Raw genomic sequence first — 19627 nt, 5'->3', positions numbered from 1 at the left:
TGTGTGGTGCGTCTACAAGTAGGAATAGTTCGGCCTTATCTCCATCCTCCGCCAAGCCTTCTCTAGGTGAGAACATAAGACCATCAGAATTAGGAGCAGGAGTCGGCCGTTCGGCCCCTCGAGCCCGCTCCGCCATTCAATAAGATCACGGCTGATCATCGACCTCAACTCCACTTTCCCGCCCGATCCCCATATCCTGCTCTATAAATATATTCAAGAAGGAGTTAGATATATTTCTTACGGCTAGAGGGATCAAGGGATACGGGGAGAAGGCAGGGACAGGGTACTGAATTTGGATGATCAGCCATGATCACATTAAATGGCGGAGCAGGCTCGAGGGGCCGAATGGCCGACTCCTGCTCCGATCTTCTATGTTTCTATCCCTCGATTCCCCTAGAGTCCAAAAATCTCTCGATCTCAGCCTTGAATAGACTCAACGACTGAGCCTCCACAGCCCTCTGGGGGAGAGAATTCCAAAGATTCACCGCCCTCTGAGTGAAGAAATTCCTCCTCATCTCAGTCCTCAATGGCCGACCCCTTATCCTGAGACTGTGACCCCTGGTTCGAGACTCTCCAGCCAGGGGGGAAACAGCCTCTCAGCATCTACCCTGTCAATCCCCCTCAGAATCTTATGTTTCAATGAGATCACCTCTCATTCTTCTAAACGCCAGAGAGTATCGGCCCAATCTACTCAATCTCTCCTCATAGGACAGCCCTCTTGTTGTAACCTGCAAAGTGGACCTGGTGTTGTCAGGTCGACACTTAACCCTTTCCCCCTCAGAGTGATATACAAAGTCGACACTTAGCTTTGGTACAGATGACAGACTTCGAGTGAAGGATGGTTCAAAACGGTCTTTATTCACAGGCCTGGAGAGAACCTTCTGAGACCCTTCTCAGATCCGACTCTCTCGATTCCCTAGCAACAATCACAGTTATACAAAAATCAAACTCCCCTCCCTAGGGGCGGGGATAAAGCTTATCAGCATATACAGAGTTATAGCTAAATGGCAATTATAAACCGTGACATTTCATCTTCCTGCGCTTACAGTCCCACATTTCTGTTGTCGGTTAGTCCTGTCATCTCCGGACTATGGGCCCCGTCTTTATTACTTCACAACCCCCATTTGCCCATAGCCAGGTGGTTTTGCTTGTTGAATGTTTTCTTAAGGTAACAGACTTCATTAAGGGTGCGAGGCCCTTGCATTCGGCCTCGTCTCGAGTTACTTTCTGCAAAGCAAGCACATCCTAATTAGACTTTGAAGACTGGAACCCTGTTGTTGTGATTTACTATCAGACAGTCCTTAGGTGCGTTATCTGCATAGTGTTGCCTCGCCTGGACAACCAACTCCTCCCTAATCTTCCTTCTGCAGTTTAATCTCTCAGCCTTGAAGTCATTTAATCATGTTTAAACCTTTAGCTGAATAAAGGAAATACAGACCTCTGTATCGTTTAACTCAGGGTAGGGATTAACCCATTATCTCCACCTTGTACATTGGTGCTGCATTATACGTATTCTAACATTAAAACTAATTATGCCTATGGCTAACATACAAACTAAGGTATAACAGTAATTTGGCTACTTCGCCTCTCATCCCAGGAATCAGTCTAGTGAATCTTCATTGCACCGCCTCCGAGGCAAGTATATCCTTCCTCAGATAAGGAGACCAAAACTGTGCCCAGTGCTCCAGGTGTGGTCTCACCAAGGCCCTGTACAATTGTAGCAAGACTTCCTCACTCTTATACTCCAACCCCCTTGCAATAAAGGCCAACTTGCCATTTGCTTTCCTTATTGCTTGCTGTACCTGCATGCTCGCTTTCTGTGTTTCTTGCACGAGGACACACAAATCTATCTGAACACCAACATTTAATAGTCTCTCGTCATTTAAAAAATATTCTGTTTTTCCATTCTTCCTACCAAAGTGATTAACCTCACATTTCCCGACATTATACATTATACAGTTGATTAGAATCATTGGCCTGTGGAGTCTCTGCTGATGTTTATCGCCACCTGAGCCACCAAGTCTAGTCCCACTTTGCTGCATGATATCCCTACCCTTTAATACTAAAAATAAGATTTTAATATTCTCATCGTCATGTTCAAATCCCTCCACGGCCTCCTCGCCCCTGCCTCCCTATCTCTGTAACCTCCTCCAGCCCCTACACCGCTCCCTATCTCTGTAACCTCCTCCAGCCCCTACACCCCTCCCTATCTCTGTAACCTCCTCCAGCCCCCTACAACCCTCCCTATCTCTGTAATCTCCTCCAGCCCCCTACAACCCTCCCCATCTCTGTAACCTCCTCCAGCCCCTACAACCCTCCCTATCTCTGTAATCTCCTCCAGCCCCCTACACCGCTCCCTATCTCTGTAACCTCCTCCAGCCCCCTACAACCCTCCCTATCTCTGTAACCTCCTCCAGCCCCTACAACCCTCCCTATCTCTGTAACCTCCTCCAGCCCCCTACAACCCTCCCTATCTCTGTAACCTCCTCCAGCCCCTACAACCCTCCCTATCTCTGTAACCTCCTCCAGCCCCTACAACCCTCCCTATCTCTGTAACCTCCTCCAGCCCCCTACAACCCTCCCTATCTCTGTAACCTCCTCCAGCCCCTACAACCCTCCCTATCTCTGTAACCGCCTCCAGCCCCCTACAACCCTCCCTATCTCTGTAACCTCCTCCAGCCCCTACAACCCTCCCTATCTCTGTAACCTCCTCCAGCCCCTACAACCCTCCCTATCTCTGTAACCTCCTCCAGCCCCCTACAACCCTCCCTATCTCTGTAACCTCCTCCAGCCCCTACAACCCTCCCTATCTCTGTAACCTCCTCCAGCCCCTACACCCCTCCCTATCTCTGTAACCTCCTCCAGCCCCTACAACCCTCCCTATCTCTGTAACCTCCTCCAGCCCCTACAACCCTCCCTATCTCTGTAACCTCCTCCAGCCCCTACAACCCTCCCTATCTCTGTAACCTCCTCCAGCCCCCTACAACCCTCCCTATCTCTGTAACCTCTTCGAGCCCCTACAACCCTCCCTATCTCTGTAACCTCCTCCAGCCCCTGCAACCCTCCGAGATCTCTGCGCTCCTCCAATTTTAGCCTCTCGCGCATCCCCCCGATTTCCGTCACTCCACCATTGGCGACCGCGCCAGGGCCCCGAGCTCTGGAATTCCCTCCCTAAACCTCTCCGCCTCTCTCTCTCCTCCTTTAAGATGCTCCTTAAAACCGACCTCTTTGACCCAGCTTTTGGTCGCCTGTCCCTGATATCTCCTTATGTGGCTCGATGTCAAATTGTGTTTGATAATCGCCCCTGTGAAGCGCCTTGGGATGCTTTACTACGTTAAAGGCACTGTATAGAAACATAGAAGCATAGAAGATAGGAGCAGGAGTCGGCCATTCGGCCCCTCGAGCCGACTCCGCCATTCAATGCGATCATCCAAGTTCAGTACCCTGTCCCTGCCTTCTCCCCATATCCCTTGATCCCTTTAGCCTTAAGAAATATATCTAACTCCTTCTTGAATATATTTAATGAATTGGCCTCCACTGTCTTCTGTGGTAGAGAATTCCACAGGTTCACCACTCTCTGGGTGAAGAAATTCCTCCTCATCTCTGTCCTAAATGGCTTACCCCTTATTCTTAGACTGTGACCCCTGGTTCTGGACTCCCCGACCATCGGGAACATCCTTCCTGCATCTAGTCTGTCTAGTCCTGTTAGAATTTTATAAGTTTCAATGAGATCCCCTCTCATTCTTCTAAACTCTAGCGAATACAAGCCTAATCGACCCAATCTCTCCTCATACATCATTCCTGCCATCCCAGGTATCAGTCTGGTGAATCTTCGCTGCACTCCCTCCATGGCAAGAACATCCTTCCTCAGGTAAGGCGACCAAAACTGCACACAATACTCAAGGTGTGGTCTGACCAAGGCCCTGTACAACTGCAGCAAGACATCCTTGTTCCTGTACTCGAATCCTCTCGCTATGAAGGCCAACATACCATTTGCCTTCTTAACCGCCTGCTGCACCTGCATGCTTACCTTCAGCGACTGGTGCACAAGGACACCCAGGTCTCGTTGCACTTCCCCTTCTCCCAATCTATTGCCATTCAGATAATAATCTGCCTTCCTGTTTTTGCCATCAAAGTGGATAACCTCGCATTTATCCACATTATACTGCATCCGCCATGCATCTGCCCAATCACCCAACCTGTCCAAATCATACTGGAGTTTCTCGGCATCCTCCTCGCAGCACACACGCCCACCCAGCTTTGTGTCGTCTGCAAACTTGGAGATATTACATCTAGTTCCCTCGTCTAGATCGTTAATACAGGTAGACTACCTTTTATCCGAACTTCCGAAAACCGAAACCCTCTAAAAACCGAAGGTTTTTTCGTTCAGCGTAAGTCGTGCGCACGACATGACCAGAGTGGCGCATGACTTACGCTGAGCAGAGGGTCAACGTAAGTCGTGCGCACGACCCCGACCCCCGCCGACGACCCCCCGCGGACCCCCCCGCGGACCCCCGCCGACCCCCCCGCCGACCCCGACCCTCGACGACCCCCCCAAGGACCCCCGCCGACCCCGACTCCCGCCGACCCCCCCGCCGACCCCCGCGGACCCCCCCCCCCCGCGGACCCCCCCGCCAACCCCGACTCCTGCCGACCCCCCCGCTGACCCCCCGCGGACCCCTGCCGACCCCGACCCCCGCGCCGACTCCCCGCCGACCCCCCCCGCGGACCCCCCCGCCGACCCCGACTCCCGCCAACCCCCCCGCGGACCCCCGCCGACCCACCCGCCGATCCCCCGCCGACCCCCCCACGGACCCCCGCCGACCCACCCCCGACAAATTTCCCAGTCTTAGAAAATACCTTCCGAAATCCGAAATTTTCCGAAAACCGAAACACGGCTGGTCCCGAGGTTTTCGGATAAAGGATAGTCTACCTGTATATATTGTGAAAAGCTGGGGTCCAAGGACCGATCCCTGCGGTACCCCACTAGTCACTGCCTGCCACTCGGAAAAAGAGCCGTTTATCCCAACTCCTTGCTTCCTGTCTGCCAACCAGTTCTCTCTCCAAGTCAGATAAATGCAGGTTGTTGTTTGGGTCAGTGGCAAATTGAGGCCTAAACACAAATATTCAGGAGTGCGCTCACCTTATGCCATGTGTCCCGTCAAGCCATCTCCTAAAAGACAGAATTAAACATAAGTCAATACGCAGACAGGGGGATCGGAGCTGGTGTAGTCTCACAGAAGTCAATGGGGGAGGAATTCGGTGGCACCCCCCTTTGGGGGGGCTAACTTGTTGCGCCCTGAAAAAGTTAGTGCCCCTGCGGCATAAATTCAGCTACCGGAAGCGCTCCCCCTCCTTCCTGGGGCGCTACCAGTGAATATGATTAGAGGGGATGGGGGCTAGCACTGTGCGAACCGGGGCCCTGCTGGAAACCCCCCCTCCCCCCGAAGAAAGAAGGGGAAGGGGGGCAGGAGCTGGCCTAAAAGAAAAATGGCCGCCTGACGCCTGTCCCTTTAAGCAGCGCCGGCGCGACCACAGAAACGCCCACCTCCCCCCCCCCCCACTAACCCTGTCGGACATATCGTCCGCCGATAGGTCAATGGGGAGGGGCCACCGAAGTTTGCGGCCGGGGCACGGGCGTGGCAGTGACACCATCGCAGGCGGCGCAGCGACGCGGGGGGCGCTACCGGCTACCGCCGCCGCTGACCTCCCGCTGAGGCGTTAGCCGCGCCCATGCCCGTGCGCCTGGGGGAGCTAACGGGAGGCGCAACGCAATCCGATTCCCCCCCCCCGCCCCGCCGAATATGTCGACACAACAGACAGCGGGAGTTCTACTCCCAGGTATAATGGAAATTGTCGGATAGTTTTGAGAATCACCAATTTTGGTCTTGCGTGTAATGGGTAACAATCCCCTCGGCAGGAGAACAAAGCCCTGTACAATACGAGAACAGAAGCTGAATCCAGTCATTCTCGCGCGGGAGGAGATCGGGGGTCACTGCGTGCAGTGGGGAAAGGGTGAAAGGAACATCGCTGGCAGTTTCACCGAAAGGTGTAAGAAAGACAATAATCTCAGTACGTAGTAAGCTTTTTCTAAGTTGATAACATAGTCGGATGTGGAAACCATAAAGAGGCCTAAGAGGATGTGAGTTCTGTTCTGGCAGGAAAGTAAAACAATGAGTTGGAAGTAAAGAGGCCGAGAGAGGCAGGAAAGGAGGACAATGAGTCGGAAGTACAATGCTGATGAGACCCTATCTGCCATAAACAAAGGTCATAGGCGCAACAACAGCTTGTGGGATAACGGACATATACTTTTCTGGTAATGAAGGCGGTACTTTAATGTAAAGCGGCATAGGCAACCAATCAATGAAGATGCATGCGGGCCAAGATCCAATCAGGTTGCAGGAATAAATTGTGCATGAGGTTGCCATGCTTATTTTAATGTATCAGAATGTAGTGTCTGGTGTAACAATTGGGAGAAGTCTGGGTAAAGACAGAACAGACTGTCTCCCCACCGGTGCAATAAAGACAACTTGACTATCGATCTGAAAAAGTTGCGTCGAGTGTTGGTTTAAAATACTCCACAACACTGCGGCTGTGCGAGGCGATGACGTCTTGCGCCGGCTTCGTCCTGGCGCTTCATCAGGAACGGGCAGGAAAAAAAAGAGATTCTGCCGGCTTTCGGAGGCGAGATTAGGTAACCGCACCGCACGCATGCACGCTCTTCCTGCCTTCTTTCATCCCAAACCCCTTAACTCGCTGATCTGGAAGAGACACTGCCTGCTGTGCCAACTCACTCTGGGCCAACAACGTGCAAAGACCGCGGAGGGTAAGATTGCCGTTCAAGGAATCGCCTTGGCCACAGGTCATTCTCTTTACAGCGTTACTCGATGTCAGCTCCCAAGTTCCCCTCCAACTCACACACTTGGAAATATATCGGCCGTTCCTTCATCGTCGCTGGGTCAAAACCCTTTTCTCTTTATACTTTACTCACGGGATGTGGGCGTCACTGGCAAGGCCAGCATTTATTGCACATCCCTAATCGCCCTTGAGAAGGTGGTGGTGAGCCGCCTTCTTGAACCGCTGCAGTCCGTGTGGTGAAGGTGCTCCCACAGTGCTGTTAGGGAGGGAGTTCCGGGATTTTGACCCACCGACGATGAAGGAACGGCTGATATATTTCCAAGTCAGGATGGTGTGTGTGACTCGGAGGAGGAAGTTGGAGGTGGCGGTGTTCCGCTTACGACTGTTTGCGGCCTCGTGCCAGGGACGCCGTTACCTGAATTCGCACTGGCGGCCGAGGTTTTCGACCGCACGCTGGTTTCACTCCGGTTCGACTAGCGTTGCGGCTGCTCCTTCGAGAACGCCACTGGGGAGCAGAAGAGAGTTAACAGCTCGCTGTGAAGACACGTCTGGCTCTCCCACCACCCCCACACCCGCCTCCCCCATCAACTGCTCGCTGTGAGCTCTCGTGTTGGTCTTACCTGTTGGTGTGACGTCACGGGGCTGGCCGCCTGAATGGGAGACAAAACAGACTCAAAAAAAACCAGGACGTTTACAACCAGCGCACGCAACTGCCAGATTGATGGCGCGAGGATTAGTCAACTCTACCGTACTACTCCTCTGATCCTTACTCTCAGCAACTGAAGAGATAAGTTAATGTCTGTGCTGCGATAAAATGTGGGATTTGCATCACGGAATCGCAGAAATTTACGGCACAGAAGGAGGCCATTTGGCCCCTCGTGTCCGTGCCAGCCGACAAAGAGCTCTCCAGCCTAATCCCACTGTCCAGCTCTCGGTCCGTAGCCCTGTAGGTTACGGCACTTCGAGTGCGTATCCAAGTACTTTTTAAATGTGATGAGGGTTTCTGCCTCGACCACCCTTATAAAATTCTAACAGGACTAGACAGACTAGAGGCAGGAAGGATGTTCCCGATGGTCGGGGGAGTCCAGAACCAGGGGTCACAGTCTAAGGATAAGGGGTAAGCCATTGAGGACAGAGATGAGGAGGAATTTCTTCACCCAGAGAGTGGTGAACCTGTGGAATTCTCTACCACAGAAGGCAGTAGAGGCCAATTCATTAAATATATTCAAGAAGGAGTTAGATATATTTCTTAAGGCGAAAGGGATCAAGGGATATGGGGAGAAGGCAGGGACAAGGTACTGAATTTGGATGATCAGCCATGATCTCATTGAATGGCGGAGCAGGCTCGAGGGGCCGAATGGCCGCCTCCTGCTCCTATCTTCTATGTTTCTATGTGGTGGCTACTTGGCAGAGAGGAGCCAAGACTCACAGATGTGCCCCTTTCAGCAGTGACCACTGGGCAGTAACGGGACTTGAGAAGCCGCCCGTGCTTGTCACGCCGGTGTAGCTCGGCGAATCACACCGGCGCACGTCACTCAGTCGCACCCGCCCTGTGGGGCGTTCACGCACGGCGACATCGAGGGGGGCCGCGAAGGTTCATTTACTGCAAGCCTTCAAAACTCCCAACATTTCGGAGAGTGGTCCGTGCATCTAGGTAGCCACTGTGCAACGTTAATCAGGGCCAGGGTGGCCTCCTGGACCAGTTCTGATCGCCCAAATGGTGGTCGGCGAGGATCATAGAATCATAGAATGATACAGCACAGGAGGAGGCCATTTGGCCCATCGAGTCCGAGCTGCCTCTTGCCAAGAGCAATCCAGTTAGACCCGCTCCCCCGCTCTCTCCCCATATCCCTGCAATGCTTTCTCCTTCGAGTATTGATCCAATTCCCTTTTGAAGGCGACTATTGAGTCTGCCTCCACCGCCCTATCAGGCAGTGCATTCCCGATCCTAACCACTCGCTGCATAAAAAAGTTTTTCCTCATGTCGCCTTTGGTTCTTCTGTCAATCACCTTAAATCTGTGTCCTCTGGTTCTCGACCCTTCCGCCAATGGGAACAGTTTCTCTCTATCTACTCTGTCCACACCCCTCATGATTTTGAACACCTCGATCAAATCTCCTCTCAATCTTCTCTGCTCTAAGGAGAACAACCCCAGCTTCTCCAGTCTCTCCACATCACTGAAGTCCCTCATCCCTGGGACCATTCTGGTCAATCTCCCCTTAACCTTCTCTGCTCCAAGGAGAACAACCCCAGCTTCTCCAGTCTCTCCACATCACTGAAGTCCCTCATCCCCGGTACCATTCTGGTCAATCTCCCCTTAACCTTCTCTGCTCCAAGGAGAACAATCCCAGCTTCTCCAGTCTCTCCACATCACTGAAGTCCCCCATCCCCGGTACCATTCTGGTCAATCTCCCCTTAACCTTCTCTGCTCCAAGGAGAACAACCCCAGCTTCTCCAGTCTCTCCACATCACTGAAGTCCCTCATCCCTGGTACCATTCTGGTCAATCTCCCCTTAACCTTCTCTGCTCGAAGGAGAACAATCCCAGCTTCTCCAGTCTCTCCACATCACTGAAGTTCCTCATCCCTGGGACCATTCTGGTCAATCTCCCCTTAACCTTCTCTGCTCTAAGGAGAACAACCCCAGCTTCTCCAGTCTCTCCACATCACTGACGTCCCTCATCCCTGGGACCATTCTGGTCAATCTCCCCTTAACCTTCTCTGCTCTAAGGAGAACAACCCCAGCTTCTCCAGTCTCTCCACATCACTGAAGTCCCTCATCCCTGGTACAATTCTGGTCAATCTCCCCTTAACCTTCTCTGCTCTAAGGAGAACAATCCCAGCTTCTCCAGTCTCTCCACATCACTGAAGTCCCTCATCCCTGGTACCATTCTGGTCAATCTCCCCTTAACCTTCTCTGCTCCAAGGAGAACAACCCCAGCTTCTCCAGTCTCTCCACATCACTGAAGTCCCTCATCCCTGGGACCATTCTGGTCAATCTCCCCTTAACCTTCTCTGCTCCAAGGAGAACAACCCCAGCTTCTCCAGTCTCTCCACATCACTGAAGTCCCTCATCCCTGGTACCATTCTGGTCAATCTCCCCTTAACCTTCTCTGCTCTAAGGAGAACAATCCCAGCTTCTCCAGTCTCTCCACATCACTGAAGTTCCTCATCCCTGGGACCATTCTGGTCAATCTCCCCTTAACCTTCTCTGCTCTAAGGAGAACAACCCCAGCTTCTCCAGTCTCTCCACATCACTGATGTCCCTCATCCCTGGGACCATTCTGGTCAATCTCCCCTTAACCTTCTCTGCTCTAAGGAGAACAATCCCAGCTTCTCCAGTCTCTCCACGTCACTGAAGTCCCTCATCCCTGGTACCATTCTGGTCAATCTCCCCTTAACCTTCTCTGCTCCAAGGAGAACAACCCCAGCTTCTCCAGTCTCTCCACATCACTGAAGTCCCTCATCCCTGGGACCATTCTGGTCAATCTCCCCTTAACCTTCTCTGCTCTAAGGAGAACAATCCCAGCTTCTCCAGTCTCTCCACATCACTGAAGTCCCTCATCCCCTGGGACCATTCTGGTCAATCTCCCCTTAACCTTCTCTGCTCTAAGGAGAACAACCCCAGCTTCTCCAGTCTCTCCACATCACTGAAGTCCCTCATCCCTGGTACCATTCTGGTCAATCTCCCCTTAACCTTCTCTGCTCTAAGGAGAACAATCCCAGCTTCTCCAGTCTCTCCACATCACTGAAGTTCCTCATCCCTGGGACCATTCTGGTCAATCTCCCCTTAACCTTCTCTGCTCTAAGGAGAACAACCCCAGTTTCTCCAGTCTCTCCACATCACTGACGTCCCTCATCCCTGGGACCATTCTGGTCAATCTCCCCTTAACCTTCTCTGCTCTAAGGAGAACAATCCCAGCTTCTCCAGTCTTTCCACGTAACTGAAGTCCTTCATCTCAGGAACCATTCTGGTCAATCTCCCCTGCACCCTCTCCAAAGCATTCCACATTCTCTCCAGGAATTGCCGGGGGTTTCAATCTGGTTTCTCACCTCTCCCGGGCGAATACATGGCTTTGGGGGTGAGGTGGGGGGAGTGTATGTCTTGGGATTCACCAGGCACCGCAGTCATGTGAGACAGGACGGCTGGGTCTTTCTGTGGCGCCATTGTTCGTATCGAAGCACCTGACTTCGGCGAGCGCGTGCGCTCAACGCTCTTCACAAGCAACATTCGAGTCCTGCGCAGCGTGCAATTCCAAAACACACCGAAACGCACGGAAGAGGTCAGGGGTTGGGTGAAGTACAGCGTGCTCGGTCTCAGGTTTCACACGGACGCTGGCCATGGGCTCAAAGCATTTTTAAATGAACAGAACATTCTTTCTCAAACGTGAGCGGCATTACCTTGACGCTTCCTGTGAACGACACCTCCGGCCACTAACATGAAGATTCCACCAATTCCAAACAGTATCCCAACAATGGCCGCTGGAGACAGGGAGTTCTTACTGTGGGGGTCCTGCAACAGGTCGGAGAGATGAAGGGCAGAGAATGTTAATGGGAAATAACAATCAAATAGGAAAATGTCCAGCATTGATTAACAATAAACTCTGTTATCTACACTCCCTTTCTCCAAACTTTTCCCATTATTGAGGCAGTGCGTTTGCAGGTTAAAGCCTTGCATGCAATGTAAAGCTCCCTCTACACTGTCCCCATCAAACAGCCCCAGGGCAGGTACAGCACGGGTTAGATACAGAGTAAAGCTCCCTCTACACTGTCCCATCAAACACTCCCAGGGAAGGTACAACACGGGGTCAGATACAGAGTAAAGCTCCCTCTACACTGTCCCATCAAACACTCCCAGGGCAGGTACAGCACGGGTTAGATACAGAGTAAAGCTCCCTCTACACTGTCCCATCAAACACTCCCAGAGCAGGTACAGCATGGGTTAGATACAGAGTAAAGCTCCCTCTACACTGTCCCCATCAAACACTCCCAGAGCAGGTACAGCACGGGTTAGATACAGAGTAAAGCTCCCTCTACACTGTCCCATCAAACACTTCCAGGGAAGGTACAACACGGGGTTAGATACAGAGTAAAGCTCCCTCTACACTGTCCCATCAAACACTCCCAGGGCAGGTACAGCACGGGTTAGATACAGTGTAAAGCTCCCTCTACACTGTCCCCATCAAACACTCCCAGGACAGGTACAGCATGGGTTTGATACAGAGTAAAGCTCCCTCTACACTGTCCCATCAAACACTCCCAGGGCAGGTACAGCATGGGTTTGATACAGAGTAAAGCTCCCTCTACACTGTCCCCATCAAACACTCCCAGGACAGGTACAGCACGGGGTTAGATACAGAGTAAAGCTCCCTCTACACTGTCCCATCAAACACTCCCAGAGCAGGTACAGCACGGGTTAGATACAGAGTAAAGCTCCCTCTACACTGTCCCCATCAAACACTCCCAGGGCAGGTACAGCACGGGTTAGATACAGAGTAAAGCTCCCTCTACAGTGTCCCATCAAACACTCCCAGGGCAGGTACAGCACGGGTTAGATACAGCGTAAAGCTCCCTCTACACTGTCCCCATCAAACACTCCCAGGGCAGGTACAGCACGGGTTAGATACAGAGTAAAGCTCCCTCTACACTGTCCCATCAAACACTCCCAGGGCGGGTACAGCACGGGTTAGATACAGAGTAAAGCTCCCTCTACACTGCCCCATCAAACACTCCCAGGGCAGGTACAGCATGGGTTAGATACAGAGTAAAGCTCCCTCTACACTGTCTCATCAAACACTCCCAGGGCAGGTACAGCACGGGTTAGATACAAAGTAAAGCTCCCTCTACACTGTCCCATCAAACACTCCCAGGGCAGGTACAGCACGGGTTAGATACAAAGTAAAGCTCCCTCTACACTGTCTCATCAAACACTCCCAGGGCAGGTACAGCACGGGTTAGATACAAAGACTACCCCCTAAATCATTTGATAGTCGACCATCCCAATGGTAGAGAGAGACTCCTTTGGACCAGTCCGTTTGATGTAACCAACCTCTCGTTAAATGTACACACGCGGGACATTCGGAGCTCACCCCAGTTCAGGCGGAAGCCCTCTGGGAAGCTGCTGTGCTCTATGGAGCAGGTGTAGGTGTCCACTGTCCGGGGGGCGACGTTCACGAAGGCGATGGTCTGGAAGGTGGCGTCGCTGTTTGGGAGGATTCGAGTCTGCACCATCTCATGCTGGATGGCCCCGCCGTTCCTTAGCCAGGTCACGTTGAGGGCCTTGGGATAGAAGCCCGTCACCGTGCACTGGAGCTGGCTGGGCTGGCCGTGGGCCTCCAGATCGTGGAAGGCGATAGTCACTGACGGCGGCTCTGAGAATCAAGAAAGAAAGAAGGGATTGCATTTCCACAGCGCCTGCGAACGTCCCAAAGCGCTTCACAGCCAATGGAAGTACTTTAGAAACATAGAAACATAGAAGATAGGAGCAGGAGTAGGCCATTCGGCCCCTCGAGCCTGCTCCGCCATTTAATGCGATCATGGCTGATCATCCAAATTCAGTACCCTGTCCCTGCTTTCTCCCCATATCCCTTGATCCCTTTAGCCTTAAGAAATATATCTAACTCCTTCTTGAATATATTTAATGAACTGGCCTCTACTGCCTTCTGTGATAGAGAATTCCACAGGTTCACCACTCTCTGGGTGAAGAAATTCCTCCTCATCTCTGTCCTAAATGGCTTACCCCTTATCCTTAGATTGTGACCCCTGGTTCTGGACTCCCCGACCATCGGGAACATCCTTCCTGCATCGAGTCTGTCTAGTCCTGTTAGAATTTTATAAGTTTCAATGAGATCCCCTCTCATTCTTCTAAACTCCAGCGAGTATAAGCCTAATCGACCCAATCTCTCCTCATACGTCATTCCTGCCATCCCAGCTATCAGTCTGGTGAATCTTCGCTGCACTCCCTCCATGGCAAGAACATCCTTCCTCAGATAAGGCGACCAAAACTGCACACAATACTCAAGGTGTGGTCTCACCAAGGCCCTGTACAACTGCAGCAAGGCATCCTTGCTCCTGTACTCAAACCCTCTCGCTACGAAGGCCAACATACCATTTGCCTTCTTAACCGCCTGCTGCACCTGCATGCTTACCTTCAGTGACTGGTGCACAAGGACACCCAGGTCTTGTTGCACTTCCCCTTCTCCCAATCTATTGCCGTTCAGATAATAATCTGCCTTCCTGTTTTTGCCACCAAAGTGGATAACCTCGCATTTATCCACATTATACTGCACATTATACTTTCTTTTTGAAGTGTGGTCACTGTTGTAATGTAGGAAACGCGGCAGCCAATTTGCGCACAGCAAGCTCCCACAAACAGCAATGTGATAAATGACCAGATCATCTGTTTTTAGTGATGTTGGTTGAGGGATAAATATTGGCCCCAGGACACCGGGGAGAACTCCCCCTGCTCTTCTTCGGAATAATGCCATGGGATCTTTTACGCCCAACTGAAAGAGATCCGAAAGGGGACTTGACATGAATCAGCCATTCATGAAAGAAAGACTTATGAAATAATACTGAGCGGCCTGTGGGTGGCGCTGTCCAGGGAGAGTATAAATACTCGGGCACGGGCCCAGCTTGCTCGGGACATTCTTAACAGGAACTAGTGAAGGACACAACTGGACCGCCATGTTGTAAAACAGTTGATTAAAGCTTTGTTTAACGCTTAGACCAAGTGCCTAGTTGTTTTCATACGTCAGGACTTGTCGTCTTTTAGTCCCATTAATTTGCCAAGTACTTTTTCCTCAGTGATAGTGATTGTCTTTAGTTCCCCACGCCCTGTGGCCCCTTGATTATTGGGATGTTGTTAGTGTCTTCCACCATGAAGACAGATACAAAATATTTGTTCAGTCTCTGCCAATTCCCCTTTATTAATTCCACATTCTCATCCTCTGAGGGACCAACGTTTACTTCAGCTACTGTCTTCCTCTTTATATACCTTGATTCTATCCCAGTTAATTTATTAACTGAATTTAAATTCCCCAGTTGCCATCGTGGGATTATGAATTCTAACCTCATGGATTATTGGTCCAGTAACATAACGCTGTGCTAACGTTCCCTTGTGAATGGTCTCTTTCTGTGCTATACTATTCTATGATGGGGGGAGTCCAGAACAAGGGGGACAGAACCTTCAAATTAGAGCCAGGCCGTTCAGGGGTGATGTCAGGAAGCACTTCTTCACACAAAGGCTGGTGGAAATCTGGAACTCTCTCCCGCAAAGAGCTGTCGAGGCTGGGGGTCAATTGGAAATGTCAAAACTGAGATCGATAGATTTTTGTTGGGTAAGGGGATCGAGGGTTACGGAACCAAGGTGGGTAGATGGAATTGAGATGCAGATCAGCCCTGATCTCAGTGAATGGCGGAACAGGCTCGAGGGGCTGAACGGCCTCCTCCTGTTCCTAATGTAACAGGCTCGAGGGGCTGAACGGCCTCCTCCTGTTCCTAATGCAACAGGCTCGAGGGGGCTGAACGGCCTCCTCCTGTTCCTAATGTAACAGGCTCGAGGGGCTGAACGGCCTCCTCCTGTTCCTAATGTAACAGGCTCGAGGGGCTGAACGGCCTCCTCCTGTTCCTAATGCAACAGGCTCGAGGGGCTGAACGGCCTCCTCCTGTTCCTAATGTAACAGGCTCGAGGGGCTGAACGGCCTCCTCCTGTTCCTAATGTAACAGGCTCGAGGGGCTGAACGGCCTCCTCCTGTTCATAATGTAACAGGCTCGAGGGGCTGAATGGCCTCCTCCTGTTCCTAATGTAACAGGCTCGAGGAGGCTGAACAGCCTCCTCCTGTTCCTAATGTAACAGACTCGAGGGGCTGAACGGCCTCCTCCTGTTCCTAATGTAACAGGCTCAAGGGGCTGAATGGCCTCATGTTCCTAATGTAACAGGCTCGAGGGGCTGAATGGCCTCCTCCTGTTCCTAATGTAACAGGCTCGAGGAGGCTGAACAGCCTCCTCCTGTTCCTAATGTAACAGACTCGAGGGGCTGAATGGCCTCCTCCTGTTCCTAATGTAACAGGCTCGAGGGGCTGAACGGCCTCCTCCTGTTCCTAATGTAACAGGCTCGAGGGGTCTGAATGGCCTCCTCCTGTTCCTAATGTAACAGGCTCGAGGGGACTGAATGACCTCCTCCTGTTCCTAATGTAACAGGCTCGAGGGGCTGAATGGCCTCCTCCTGTTCCTAATGTAACAGGGTCGAGGGGCTCAATGGCCTCATGTTCCTAATGTAACAGGCTCGAGGGACTGAACGGCCTCCTCCTGTTCCTAATGTAGCAGGCTCGAGGGGCTGAACGGCCTCCTCCTGTTCCTAATGTAACAGGTTCGAGGGGCTGAATGGCCTCCTCCTGTTCCTAATGTAACAGGCTCGAGGGGCTGAATGGCCTCCTCCTGTTCCTAATGTAACAGGCTCGAGGGGGCTGAATAGCCTCCTCCTGTTCCTAATGTAACAGGTTCGAGGGGCTGAATGGCCTCCTCCTGTTCCTATGCAAAGGCAAAGACTGAGTGTGCAGGGCACCCTGAAATTTGGGAAGACTAGCGAGAAAATGAGCTGAATCAAGAAGTGGGGAACCGCGAGGACCAACTTGGAGCCCAGGCTTGGGCCTGGCCAACTACGCTCGAGAAGCTCGACACCATCCAGGACAAAGCAGCTCACTTGATTGGTGTGGTGTATGTAACCTGTTCCACCTTACGAGAACTACCTTAAGAGATGTACTACTTTCTCTTGGCTGCTGTATACTGTAATACCGGTGGTGACCACACCGGTATATAAACGTTGTGTAGTGATTTGCTGGGCAGTTCAACCCTGACCTCCGAATAGTAAAGACCTGTTAAAGTTATTCTTGTTGTCTGTGTCCAGTGATTTATAATAAGCATAATTGGGACACACAGACTCAACAGTGGCGACGAGTCCGATCTTACCCTGCGGCAGTTTTACATCCTCAGAACGGGCGTCGAGAAGAGGCATCCGCCCTCATCATCCTGCTGAGCACCACATCGTACGGGAGGCAGCAAGAACCCGGTTTAAAAAGAAAAATTCTGACCACGAAGCCCTCCATCAGCGACAGGCAGTGATCATCCCTTCTACCACGGTGATGGGTAAGCCGATCAGCGACACGAGCAGAAAGTCGGCCGCGTTGGCTGTGGAGTAGGGGAGGGAAAACGGAGGAAAAAGGGCGGAGAACACGACCGCGGCCGGTGAAAAGGGCCGGGCTGCAATCGGGGCCGAGAGGTGCAGCGACTGGGGCAGCGTTAAGGCCACGAGAACCGCGGAGAACTCAACCGCAGCCGGTGTAAAGGACCGGCCTGCAAGCGGGGCTGAGAGGCGCAACAGCAGGGGAAGCGTGAATGCCCACGGGAACCGCGGGGGAGCAAAAAAGCAGCGTCAGGGAATTGAGAACCGCTGGGGAGGCGAGAACGGCAGCAGCACGGCAATCGCCATTGCAGCCAGCGGGGGAAGAAGGCAAACGCGGGAAGCCGCCATTGTAGTCGGCGGGGGAAGAAGACGAGCGCGGGAAAAACCGCCAAGCGCGGGGAGCCGCCATTTTAGTAGGCGGGGGAAGAAGACAAGCGCGGGAAGCCGCCATTTTAGGAAAAAGAAAATTTAAAGAAACTTGCAAGGATGCCTAAACATGGTAACATCAATGCTTTTGATAGCGATGTCGAAGATTGGCCACGTATGTAGAACGCATTGAAGTTTATTGTAAAGCGAATGAGGTACCAAATGATAAGGAAGCACTAACCTTATTAAACTCAATGGGTGCGAAGACGTACGGGTTATTGAGGCACCTTGTATCACCAGATAAACCGGCGGACCAGACTTTCGCGAATATTGTTACTGTCCTGAAAAATCATTTAAACCCCACGCCGCTGCAGATAGCGGAACGATTTAAATTTTACAGAAGAACGCAGCTGAAAGAAGAAAGCAACGCTGAATTCTTAATTGAACTGCGTAAGCTATCAAAGTACTGCCAGTTTGGAACAGGACTAGCAGATGCGCTGAGAGATAAATTTGTGTGTGGATTGTTAAAAGAAGGAACACAAAAGCAACTGCTAGAGGAGAATGATCTTACGCTTGATAAAGCTGTCACTATTGCAGCATCGCACGAAGCCGCAGCGAGAGGCACTGCGGAAATGCAGCTAAGGTCATCGGAACTCAGCACCAATCAAATGGCCTTGGGTGCAGTAAAGTGTTATCGTTGTGGAAAGACAACGCACGATCAGAACCAGTGCTGGTTCAAAAATCAGGAATGCAGAAAATGTGGCAGGCTTGGTCACATAGCTAAAGTATGCCGGTCAGGAAAGAAGACGAGCAACAAAAAGTCACCGCAGGAAAAGTGCAGAAAGGTACACAAGGTGACAGAGAACAGTTCGGATGAACAGAAGTCAAATTCAGACTCCAGCAGTAAGGAACTGGGTTGTCTAAGAGTACACAATGTGGGTAATGAAGCAGACCTCCAAACTATCTGGGTCACACTTCAGATAGCAGGAGTCCAAGTGAAGATGGAATTGGACACTGGATCGGCATTGACGGTCATGAATAAGCAAGATTACAAAAGGTTATTCCCACATATTCCCCTACGGGATACGGAGATTGTATTGAAAACATACACGGGGCAAAGAGTATACCCCATCGGAAAGATAAAGGTAAAGGTGGTCCACAAGGGCAAAGAAAGCCGAGGAATGGACTTATATGTGCTACCTGAGGGAGGTCCACCACTACTGGGATGGGAGTGGATCAGGAGAATAAATATGGACTGGCATTCCTTAAAAGCACTAACGGTAGATTCCGGTAAAAAAGATGTCAAACCTAAACGATTGTCCAGAATATTGGACGATGCTAAAGAGGTGTTCCAACAGGGACTGGGAACACTGAGAGGAATTACGGCAAACATCAAGGTTGAAGAACATGCAAACCCGAAATTTTTCAAAGCCTTATGCGATACGACCTGCTGTGGAAGCTGAGCTGGAAGGGCTAGAACGTTCAGGAGTACTGTCTAAGGTGGACTGGAGTGAGTGGGCCATGCCTATTGTTCCCGTCATGAAGCGTTCATCGAGCAACAAGCCGGGGGAACCGGGGAAGGTTCGCATCTGTGGAGATTTCAAGATCACTGTTAATCCGGTGCTTCACACGGTGCAATATCCGCTTCCGCGGATTGAGGATATCTTCGCTTCGTTGTCTGGCAGGAAACACTTCACCAAGATAGACCTGGCACAGGCATACTTACAGATGGAAGTTGAGGAAGAGTCACGCCAGTATCTCACGATCAACACGCATAGAGGCTTGTATCGGTATAATAGACTGGTTTTTGGAGTGGCATCGGCTCCAGCAATTTGGCAGAGGGCCATGGAGCAGGTATTACAGGGAATTCCAGGCACACAATGTTACCTGGACGATATTCTGATTACAGGAGATGATGATGAGGAACACCTTGCAAATTTGGAACTGGTGCTCACCAGATTGAAAGAATATGGACTTCGAGTTAATCGCCAGAAATGTGAGTTCTTTCAGAAACGGATCTCGTACTGTGGTCATGTCATTGACCAGGAGGGGCTTCATAAGTCTCCTGACAAGATCGAAGCTGTTGTGAAGGCTCCCGCTCCGGATAATGTATCCCAGTTGAGGTTGTTCCTAGGGTTGATTAACTATTACCATAAGTTTCTGCCAAATTTATCCACGGTGCTGCACCCGCTGAACGCTCTTTTGCAGAAGGGAGTACCATGG

The 19627-nt window shown here is 51.4% G+C and overlaps 1 long non-coding RNA gene and 1 pseudogene across 2 annotated transcripts in view; both read right to left on the bottom strand.

The window, feature by feature from the left end:
• Nucleotides 1–837: 837 nt before the first annotated feature.
• On the bottom strand, nt 838–5783 carry LOC147086701 (uncharacterized). Its single transcript, XR_015075751.1, has 2 exons — nt 5144–5783; nt 838–1227 (listed from the first exon to the last, which is right to left on the bottom strand). It is a non-coding gene; the product is annotated as an uncharacterized LOC147086701 (long non-coding RNA).
• A 90-nt stretch (nt 5784–5873) lies between these two features.
• LOC147086700 (rano class II histocompatibility antigen, A beta chain-like) overlaps nt 5874–19627 on the bottom strand; it is a 30807-nt pseudogene continuing 17053 nt past the window's right edge. The window contains exons 4-8 of the transcript XR_015075707.1: nt 12925–13226; nt 11257–11368; nt 7479–7508; nt 7274–7363; nt 5874–5932 (exon numbers count right to left, since the gene is read on the bottom strand). The product of XR_015075707.1 is annotated as a rano class II histocompatibility antigen, A beta chain-like (transcript). The remainder of the gene's footprint in view (nt 5933–7273; nt 7364–7478; nt 7509–11256; nt 11369–12924; nt 13227–19627) is intronic.

Source organism: Somniosus microcephalus, unplaced genomic scaffold (assembly GCF_052327205.1).
Source record: "Somniosus microcephalus isolate GS21.2 unplaced genomic scaffold, FLI_Smic_1.0 unresolved_chr7, whole genome shotgun sequence".
NCBI lineage: Eukaryota > Metazoa > Chordata > Chondrichthyes > Squaliformes > Somniosidae > Somniosus > Somniosus microcephalus.
This window is presented reverse-complemented; position numbering and strand designations above follow the sequence as displayed.